Genomic DNA, 11273 nt, shown 5'->3' with positions numbered 1-11273 from the left:
CCCATCATTATTGTATGTATAGTTGGGGTTATTTTTTCCAATGTGCATTACTTTACATTTATCCACGTTAAATTTCATTGGGCAACAAAATGGCAAATCACTTAGTTTTTTGAGATCTTTTTGAAGTTCTTCAGTCTGCTTTGGTCTTAACTATCTTGAGCAGTTTAGTATTGTCTGCAAATTTTGCCACCCCACTGTTTACCCCTTTCTCCATATCATTTATGAATAATTTGAATAGGATTGGTCCTAGGACTGACTCTTGGGGAACACCACTAGTTACCACTCTCCATTCTGAGAATTTACCATTTATTTGTATATTTTGTTTCCTGTCTTTTAACCAGTTCTCAGTCCATGAAAGGACCTTCCCTTTTATCCCATGACAACTTAATTTAGGTAAGAGCCTTTGGTGAGGGTGTGATGGAGCAGGGCGAATTTGACCTGGGAATGTTGCAGGGAGGTTACATTGGGGATGAGAGGAAATCTACCTGAGCAAGAAGGGGGGGTGGGAGAATTCACACCTTCTGCCTGGGAGACTGAACAAAGGACAGGAGAGAGAGGGGAGGGGGAAGAGAGCTGTTGCAAGGATTTTTGGTTTCAGTTTGGGCTGGGTGGTGCAACGCAGGGAACCCCAAGCTGGGGTCTAAGCTCCATGAACCCCCAAAAGGACTTGACTGAGGGGTCCTGGTCATGCTTACAAGCTCTGCTGTAGACTGCGTTCCTATTGTCCAATAAACCTTCTGTTTTACTGGCTGGCTGAGAGTCACTGTGAATCCCCAGGAAGAGGGGTGCAGGGCTCTGACTTCCCCACACTCTGTGACAGACGGACCTTGTGAAATCCTTTCTGGAAATATAAGTACACTATGTCCACTGGATCCCCCTTGTTCACATGTTTGTTTGACCCCTTCAAAGAACTCTAATAGATTAGTAAGACACGATTTCCCTTTACAGAAACCATGTTGACTTTTGCCCAACAAGTTATGTTCTTCTATGTGTCTAATTTTATTCTCCATTATTGTTTCAACTGATTTGCCCGGTACTGACGTTACTTAGCAGTCTGTAATTGCTGGGATCACCTCTAGAGCCATTTTTAAATATTGGTGTTACATTAGCTAACTTCCAGTGATTGGGTACAGAAGCTGATTTAAGACAGGTTACAAACCATAGTTAAAAGTTCTGTAATTTCACATTTGAGTTCTTTCAGAACTCTTGGGTGAATGCCATCTGGTCCCGGTGACTTGTTACTGTTAAGTTTATCAGTTAATTCCAAAACCACCTCTAGTGACACTTCAATCTGTGACAATTCTGCAGATTTATCACCTACAAAGGACGGCTCAGGTTTGGGAATCTCCCTAACATCCTCAGCCATGAGACTGAAGCAAAGAATTCATTTAGTTTCTCTGAAATTACTTTATCGTTTTTAAGTGCTCCCTTTGTATCTCTATCGTCCAGGGACCCCACTGGTTGTTTTGCAGGCTTCCTGCTTATGAAGTACTTAAACATTTTGTTATTACCTTTTGAGTTTTTGGCTAGCTGTTCTTCAAACTCCTGTTTGGCTTTCTTATTACATTTTTACACTTAATTTGGCAGTTTATGCTCCTTTCTATTTACCTCACTAGGATTTGACTTCCATTTTTTAAAAGATGCCTTTTTATCTCTCTGTTCTTTTACATGGTTGTTGAGCTACAATGGCTCCTTTTTAGTTTTGACTGTATTTTTTAATTTGGGGTATACGTTTAAGTTGGGCCTCTATTAGAGTGTCTTTGAAAAGTGTCCATGCAGCTTGCAGGGATTTCACTCTCTAGTTACTGTACCTTTTAATTTCTGTTTAACTAACCTCCTCATTTTTGCATAGTTCCCATTTCTGAAATTAAATGTCAGTGTTGGGCTGTTGATGTTCTTCCCACCACAGGAATGTTAAATGTTGTTATATTATGGTCACTATTTCCAAGCGGTCCTGTTATAGTTACCTCTTGGACCAGATCCTGTGCTTCACTCATACTAAATCAAGAATTCCCTCTCCCCTTGTGGTTCCTGTACCAGCTGCTCCAAGAAGCAGTCATTTAAACTATGGAGAAATGTTTTCTCTGCATTTCGTCCTGAGGTGACATGTACCCAGTTAAAATGGGGATAACTGAAATCCCTCACTATTACTGAGTTCTTTATTTTGATAGCCTCTCTAATCTCCCTTAGCATTTCATCGTCACTATCACTGTCCTGGTCAGGTGGTTGATAATAGATCCCTACTGTTCTTATTAGAGCCTGGAATTACTATCCATAGAGATTCTGTGGAACATGTGGATTCATGTGAGATTTTTACTTCATTTGATTCTACATTTTCTTTCACATATAGTGCCGCTTTCCCTCTTCTTCCCCCACCCCCGCACGACTTGTTCTGTCCTTCCAATATATTTTGTACCCCGAAGTGATTGTGTCCCATTAATTGTCCCCACTTCTGCAGATTTCTGTGATGCCTGTTATATCAATAGCCTCCTTTATCACAAGGCACTCTAGTTCACCCATCTTATTATTTAGACTTCTAGCATTTGTGTACAAGCACTTTACAAACTTGTCCCTGTTTATTTGTCTGCCCTTTTCTGATGTGTCAGATTCTTTTTTTATGTGAATATTTCTCATCTGATCTGGCCCATACTTTATCCTCTTCCATCCTCTCCTCCTGACTAAAACCTAGAGAATCTCTATCAATAGGCTTTCCTCTAAGAAGTCTGTCCGATCCACATGCTCCTCTGCAGCAATTGGCTTTCTCCCATCTCTTAGTTTAAAAACTGCTTTGCAACTTTTTTTAATGTTAAGTGCCAGCAGTCTGGTTCCACTTTGGTTTAGGTGGAGACCATCTCTCCTATATAGACTCCCCCTATCCCAAAAGTTTCCCAAGTTCCTAATGAATCTAAACCCTGTCTACACCATCTCATCCATGCATTGAGACTCTGAAGCTCTGCCTGCCTACCTGGCCCTGTGCGTGGAACTGGGAGCATTTCTGAGAATGCCACCATAGAGGTCCTGGATTTCAGTCTCTTCCCTAGCAGCCTTAATTTGGCCTCCAGGACGTCTCTCCTCTCCTATCCTTCCCTATGTCACTGGTACCTACATGTACCATGACCACCGGCTCCTCCCCAGCACTACACATAAGTCTGTCTAGGTGCCTCGAGAGATCCACAACCTTTGCACCAGGCAGGCAAATCACCACACAGTTTTCCTGGTCATCACAAACCCAGCTATCTATGTTTCTAATGAGCAACTGGAATTCCCTCCCTTGGAGAGGTAACCTCAGTGGGAGAGGTAACCCCAACATCATCTGGAAGGAGGGTCCCAACTATGGGAAGGTTTCCCTCTGCTCCCGTTGACTGCTCTACTTCCCTGAGCCTCTCATCCTCCTTAACAGCGCAGGGGCTGTCTGACTGGTGGTGAAACAAATCTACTGTGTCCCGCAAAGCCTCATCAACATACCTCTCTGCCTCCCTTAGCTCCTCCAGTTCCGCCATCCTGGTCTCCAAAGCCCGTACGCGGTCTCTGAGGGCCAGGAGCAACTTGCACTGAATGCACACGTACGCCACCTGCCCACAGGGCAGGTAATCATACATGCTACACTGAGTGCAATAAACAGGATAGCCCCCACTCTTCTGCTGGGCTTATACCTGGATTCTCTCCTATTGCTACCTAGGTTAATGATAGGGTTTTTGTTTAAATCAAGAAGTTTTGATTATAGTTTAAAGGTTTTAAGGAATGGCAAGTGTACCTTGCTCCCTTCTCGCTCCCTTCCCACTCCCCTAACAAACTCCTTCTCGAAAATCCCTGTTAACGGCCCCAGTTCACAAAGCTCCCTGGTCGCTTGCAGGAGTGTGTTCCGGGTTGAGATGGAGGGGTTTGGAGGGTGGGAGGGGGATTAGGGCTGGCACAGGGAGTTGGGACGTGGGAGGGGGTCAGGAGTTTAGACTCCGGGTGGCACTTACTTCAAGCAGTTCCTGGAAGCAGTGGCATGTCCCCCCTCTGCCTCATACACAGAGGTGCAGCTCTGCACAGTATGTGCACCCCCGTCTGCAGGTGCTGCCCCTGTAGCTCCCCTTGGCCACATATCCTGGCCAATGGGAGCTACAGAGCTGGTGCTTGGGCCGGGGGTAGCCTGTGGCGCCCCTGGCTGCCCCTACACCTAGAAGCCGTGCTGCTGTTTCTGGGAGCTGCGTGGAGCCAGGGAAGGCAGGGAGCCTGCCTTACTGTTGCTGCATCACCAACTGGAATTTTAACAGCCTGGTCAACAGTGCTGGCCAGAGCCTCAGGTCCCTTTTCGACTGGACATTCCCATCCAAAACTAGACACCTGACAACCCTAAGGGGGTGGTCACTGGGGTGTGAGTGTGGGCTGGGAGCAAGGTGGGGTGAGAAGGGGGTGATACCAGGGTGGTGTGTAGCTTTGGGAGGTGGGGAGTAGGTGGTGGTCAGGGTGGGGGGCTTGTGACTGAATGCACCCCTGTATTCACACCCTACATACTACTGTAATAATCATCATATAAAATATGCCTTGTTGAGGTATTTGAAAATTAATAACCTGATGTTCAATAATATTATGGAGAAATGTGTATAGCAACTAAACTTATAAACAAGCTGAAATTAGGTCTGAAACATGTTTACTAGTTTCTCAAAGACAAGGGACAAGCTGTTGCCTCTAGCCAGGTGTCATCAGAGTTGATGGGCAGTCACCTATCAAGCGGCCATTCTTTGCCAAGGAAGGTTTGGGGGCAGGAACAGGCCAATTTGCATCTTAGCAAACAACAGCATGCAACCTCTTTCACCACCAGATGCCTTGTCTCTCTCATCACAACAGGAATGAACTGTATCTAGGAGTAACCCTCAGGAAAATGCATTTTCAAAGGGTAACTGACTTGTAAAAGTGAGGGTTAAAAATACTCCCCATTATCTCTCATCTCATTCTCTCACTTAAGAAGACAACGGATACATATGCTGGACTTTGAGAGCCAGTCCTGGCCTGAGAGTTTGGTCAGCAATATTACTGGGAACACGTGGTAAAGGACTTCATCTTAAACCAAGTCTACTTTAAGTTTTAGTACTAGGAAGTGTTTTATCTTTATTTAACTTCAAGCAGATAGATTTTAAGTGAGTACAACTATAAGGCATTAAAGTAAGAAATGGTTACAAAAGAAATAATCTTGTTTTATTCTTTAATCATACTAATCCAGTGTTGCGATCTGTGCGGGTAACTCCATTTAGAGTAGTATCTAGGACAGGGAGTGTGTTGGGCTCATCCTGCAAGTGGTAGCCAAGGCTGATATAAGCCAGAGTGTGACTGGAGTGTGCTGACAGGCTGCTGGACCCTGGCTGTGGATATATACAGACACTCAGACTGGGACCTGCATGCTGGCAGGATGACCGGGAGGTGTGGTGGTTTGTGGGAGGCAATTAAGAAAAACAAGTTTTCTCCTCCTCCTTGTAACAATCTTTTTATGTACTTGAAAACTGTTATCATGTCCCCTCTGTCTTCTCTTTTCCAGACTAAACAAACCCGTTGTTGTTGTTGGGTTTTTTTTTGTTTTTTTTTTTTAAATCTTCCCTCATAGGTCATGTTTTCTAGACCTTTCATCATTTGTTGCTCTTCTCTGGACTTTCTCCAATTTGTCCACATCTTTCCTGAAATGTTTTGCCCGGAACTGAACACAATACTCCGGTTGAGGCCTAATCAGCACGGAGTATAGCAGAAGAATTACTTTTCGTGTCTTGCTTACAATACTCCTGCTAATACATCCCAGAATGATGTTTGCTTTTTCTGCAACAGTGCTACACTGTTGATTCATATTTAGCTTGTGATCCACTATGATCCTCAGATCCCTTTCCGCAGTACTCCTTCCTTGGCAGTCATTTCCAGATCATTTTGAATTTTAATCCATTCCTCCAAAGCACTTGCAACCCCTCCCAGCTTGGTATTGTCCACAAACTTTAAGTGTATTCTCTGTGCCATTATCTAAATCATTGATGAAGGTATTGAACAGAATATTGAGCATCATCTTCAAGGTCCCATTAAATCTCTCTACGAGCCCACTCGACGGAGGGTGATACATTGAGGCTCAAGGGTGCTGGACCCCACAGTTCTCCCACAAGAACCAGAGCAGGACTGATATGAAATTGGACCCCTGGCCTGTAAGGACTTCCTGGGGGAACCCCTGTCTGCTGAAGATGGTCAGCAGCATGTCCACCACAGTGTCTGCCTTGATAGAGGATAGGGGCACTGCCTCTGGGTAACGGATCTCAAAATCTACCACCACCAGAATGTATTTCTTCCCTGCCCAGGTTGCCTTGCTGAGAGGCCCCACTATGTCTATGACCACCTTCTGAAAAGGCTCCTGTATGACAGGGAAGGGTCGCAAGGCTGCTTTATCCTTGTCCCGTGCCTTCCCTACTCTCTGGCAGGGGTTGTAGGACCTGCAGTACTGCTGGATAGTGTCACAGACTCTGGATCAGTAAAAGTTCTGTAGCATCCTCTGCCTGGTGCACTGGATCCCCTGGTGTCCCGGGAAAGGGACATCATGGCCCAGGTACAACAGCCTGTAGTGGTACTTCTGGGGGACCACCAGCTGCCTCCTGATCGCCTGTAGTTCCACTCCCCCTGGAGAAGCTCATTCCCAGTACAGGAATCCCTTCTCCCATAGGAATCTTTCCCTGCAGCCTTCACAGCATGGCGAAACCCCTTGGGGGTCAGCAAGTTCCCTCAGCTTCTCTAAAGAGGAATTCTTCCACAGCTCGGCCTGGAATTCAGCGGCTGGAGAGGGGAGTGAAACCAGTTCCCTCTTGCTGCCTGCAGTCACAGCCCTCCAGACTGGAGCACTGGGTTTTGGGCTGTCTTGGTTAAGTGCCCCTGTGATACTATACCCCATTTTTCATAGAGAAATTGTTATGATATTTATATGGCATAACTAAGATATGTTTAATGCAAGATGGGTCTTGTGAGATATCATTGAAAAGGTTTGATTTCCTGAAGATGATTATCCTATTTATATGCATGTATCATTTCAGTGTCTGAAGTTAGGAATATTGACTATGTAACAATTACAAAGTGAGTTTACACCTGGGGAACTCCCAGCAGACAGAATGCAATCTGTCTGGATGGGCAATTAGGGGAAAAAAATAGGACTCTGAAGATGCTCATTTCCCAACTTCCTGAGAAGCTTCCTGGGACACTACAAACAGCCTTTGAATCATGGCTGCTTTGACACTGTAGGGTCATGTGATTAAGTCACCTGGTACTGGATTCCATGATAGAATATCAGTATTTTTCCATTGGACAGGAAGAGGAACCACACTGGAAAACAAAGGGTTCCCACCATATGTAAAACTTATTTAAGACAGGGGAGTGACTTATTCAGGGTCATTCTTCACTGAATCCCTGCCCAAGATGACTGCTGGAAACATCCTAGGCTACGTTTACTCTAGAGACTTCAAAGTGCTGCTGCGGGAGCGCTCCTGCAGCAGCACTTTGAAGTGTGAGTGTGGTCAGGCACGAGTGCTGGGAAAGAGCTCTCCCAGCACTCCTGGTGATCTACCTCCATGAGGGGAATAACTCCAAGCGCTGGGAGCACAGCTCCCAGCACTCGGAGCCTGTCTCATAGCCTTAAAGGTCGACTTTGCTGTGTGCGTGGGCTGGGGGGGGGGGGGGGTTCATACTCCTGAGCCAGCAAGTTTAGAGAGCTATAAAATCTACGTGTAGACAAGCCCTAAGAAACAAAGACAAAAGTGGGGGAGAAGAGCTGAGTCCTGGCTGGAAAACGTATCTGACCTGCAAAAGAAATGCCTAAAAAACATTAAGGTGAGAAATTACTTTTTTACTTTACTTTTACAAGTAGTAACAGAATGCCACTAGCTGTCACGTACAGCCTCCAACTAAAACCTCTCCAGGACATCATCAAGAATCTACAACCTATCCTGAAAGATGATCCCTTACTCTCACAGACCTCGGGAGACAGGCCAGTCCTTGTTTACAGACAGCCCCACAACCTGAAGCAAATACCAGCAACTACACACCACAGAAAAACATCACTAACCAAGGAACCAAACTCTGCAACAACCCCCATTGCCAACTCTGTCTGCATATCTGTTCAAGGGACATGATGATCATAGGACCTAACCACATCAGCCACACCATCGGGACTCATTCACCTGCACATCTACCAATGTGATATGTCATCATGTGCCAGCAATGCACCTCTGCCATGTATATTGACGAAACCGGACAGTTTCTACACAGAAGAAAAATGGGACACATTAGACATCAAGAATTATAACATTCAAAAACCCAGTCGGAGAACACTTCAGTCTCCCTGGACACTCAACAACAGATCAAATTAAGCTTGAATAAAGACTGGGAGTGGATGGGTCATTACAAAAACTATTTTCCCCCTGCTGATGCTCGCACCTCTTGTCAACTGTTTGAAATGGGCCACCCTGATTACATTGCCCTCATTACCACTACAAAGGTGATTTTTTCCTTCCTTGGTATTCCACTGTTGAGAACAGCCCACTTCCACTTTAATTGAATTGTCTCATTAGCACTGACCCCATACTTGGTAAGGCAACTCCCATCTTTGCATGTACTGTGTATATGCTACTGTATATTCCACTCCATTCATTGATGAAGTGGGTTCTAGCCCATGAAAACTTATGCCCAAATAAATTTGTTAGTCTCTAAGGCTACGTCTTTACTACCTGCCGTATCAGTGGGTAGCAATTGATTTCTCGGGGATCTCATCTAGACGCGATATATCGATCCCTGAATGCGCTCCTGTTGACTCCAGAACTCCACTGGAGCGAGCGGCGGTAGTGGAGTCAACAGGGGGAGCCATAGACGTTGATCCCACACTGTGAGGACGGTAGGTAATTCGATCTAAAATACGTATCTTAGATCGATCCCCTCCCCTAGTGTAGACCAGCCCTAAGGTGCCATAAGGACTCCTCGTTGTTTTTGCTGATAGAGACTAACACCGCTATCACTCTGAAACCTGTGTAAATAAAACTTATCACTAGATGGAGCTATTTCATACCAGGGTTTTTTTGTGCATGTGTGTCTTGCAGTATAGCTAGAGAGTACTGTTTTTATGGCAGTGTGTATGTGCACTGTTACTATGTTGACTCGTGCCATTTGTGTGTGTGTTTAGGGGTGGGGGCGCTTGCTGGGGATATTTGGCAGGATCTAGTACTCAGCATGCATGAAGTGTGGTAGATAGAACCCAGTTGTCTGTGATTTAAAACCAAGGGGAACCTGATGATCCAGGGTTGGGTTGTTTTTTTTCCTTTCCTTCTCTCCCAGGAGGACTCACCAGGCCCCTCATGTCTCTGTTTCAGAAACCACCTGTCCCTAAGTGCTAGCCTAGAGCTGAGAGAAGGCTACTGCGTGAGGACAAATTCAGGCACTGATGGGTAATGCCTGGAGATTTTCCTCCTCCCTGTAGTCTCCACACCCCTGCTCCCAAGCTGGAGAGGCCTGTTGGAGTCAACAGCATGTGAGTGAGTCTCAAGTCGGCTGATCTCAAAGTCTTTCCTTCCTGAACGAACATTTTCCATTCTGAAATAATCCCCTCTCTAAATTTAGAAAGCGCCGGATCCTCCAAAGCAACCGACGTGTTCCTTGGGAAGGGACATTCCCCAAATTGTTTGCTTCCCTTTACAAAACGCCAACAAGCCCCTCACCACCAGGTTTGCATCTGTCTGTGAGCAGTGTTGATCAAAGGCATATGTTTGACTTGCACCAAAATAACTCGTCCCCTAGGCAGCCGCTCCTGCTCTCCCCACCCCCAATGGAGTTTGAGACGAAGTCTGTAATCACAAGCCACAGCATTTCGGAAACCACCTCCCCATCTTGCTTCCTCCCAGCTGATTTCCAGGGGAACAGAAGGAGACTGTTCACTACGAGGGAGGAAGTCCAGGCCTAAGTGAGCAGCTTTCTAAGAGGCACCTACCAGAACAAGGCATGTACTGTTGGGTAGTCCCTGCCAAGTGAGGTCGCTGTGCTGCAGAAGCATGGATGAAGAGACTCTGGAGGAGGAGGTTAGAAGAGGCAGCCAAGACAAGAGCTAAGAAGAGTTAAGGGCAGTTCTTACAGTGGGCTGAAAAAAAAGGTGTTTCTGTGGGGTAGGGGATGTCTACTACCACTTACACATCAGCCCATCTCCCCTACCCAGCAATTAATTCACCCCACAACCCCCAAATCAGTTCTGCCCCCTGCCTCCATCATTCTGCTCTCACATCAGTTCTTGCCCCTCCCTCCAGCCTCTGTTCCTCCTGCAGCTAAGGAGACCTTCATCCTCCTCTCCTCTTCCCAGGCTTAGTGTTGCAAGGAGGAATGTGGGGGGGAGGCAATGAGCAGAAGAGCAGCAGGGAAGTAGGGAGAGGGGAGCAGCGGGGGCCTTTCTGCTCCTCCCTCAACTCCTTTAAGAATGGTGATGGCTCCTGTGGAGCAGGGGAAGAGGTCTGCCTGCTGACCCTAGCAGCAGCCCTGATCTGTGATTGGCTGCTCTTCCCCAGGAAGTGAGTAACATGGGGAAAACAGTCAATCAGGCTTTTTTCCCCAGGTGGTACAAAAATGTGCATCTCCTAACTAATCTTCCTCATTATTTAAAAAAACATATTTCCTAGGTCTGTGACCCAGTGCAGTGTGTGTTTGTGTGTGTGTGTGTGTGTGTGTACACACAGACCCATTTGGGACCCATCAGTGACTATTACTCAAGATGGTCAGGGACACAGCCCCATATCCTGGGTGTCCCTAGGCCTCTGACTGCCAGATGCTGGGGCTGGATTATGGCATGGATCACTCACTAACTGGCCTGTTCTTTTCATTTCCTCTAAAGCACCTGGCATTGGCCACTGTTGGAAGACAGGATACTGGGCTAGATGGACCATTTGTCTGACCCAGTATGACCTTTCTTATTTTCTTAGGTTATGTTCTTATGGTCTGAAATCGTAGTAGAAGGGCTATCATAATCTGGGAGCTGCAGCTTTGGTAAGATTAGCTCTTAAAGAGCACCTCTCAGCAACCTGCCTCAACTGAATTTTTTTTCCTGCATCTGCCCCCTTGTCATTCTCTCTCTCTCTCTCTCTCTCTCTCATTGCTGCTAGAAAGGTAGGTTTCAATCCTGTCTTGGTTCCCAGATTAGAAAGAGTGTGTTGGTTTCTCCCTTATTCACCTCACAGTTTGACACAGTTCTTCAGTCTAATTGGGAGAATCCCCAAACAACAGCAAGTCCTTCACACTGGGTTCCC

At 46.0% G+C, this 11273-nt stretch overlaps 1 long non-coding RNA gene across 1 annotated transcript in view; it reads left to right on the top strand.

The window, feature by feature from the left end:
• Nucleotides 1-10656, top strand: part of LOC142046141 (uncharacterized) — a 16070-nt gene extending 5414 nt beyond the window's left edge. Inside the window, exons 2-3 of the long non-coding RNA XR_012655077.1 lie at nt 9360-9521; nt 9607-10656. This is a non-coding gene — a long non-coding RNA (uncharacterized LOC142046141). The remainder of the gene's footprint in view (nt 1-9359; nt 9522-9606) is intronic.
• Nucleotides 10657-11273: the final 617 nt, after the last annotated feature.

Source organism: Chelonoidis abingdonii, chromosome 1 (genome assembly GCF_003597395.2).
Source record: "Chelonoidis abingdonii isolate Lonesome George chromosome 1, CheloAbing_2.0, whole genome shotgun sequence".
Lineage (NCBI taxonomy): Eukaryota > Metazoa > Chordata > Testudines > Testudinidae > Chelonoidis > Chelonoidis abingdonii.
The sequence above is the reverse complement of the archived record's forward strand: the minus strand, read 5'-3'. Positions and strand labels throughout refer to the sequence as shown.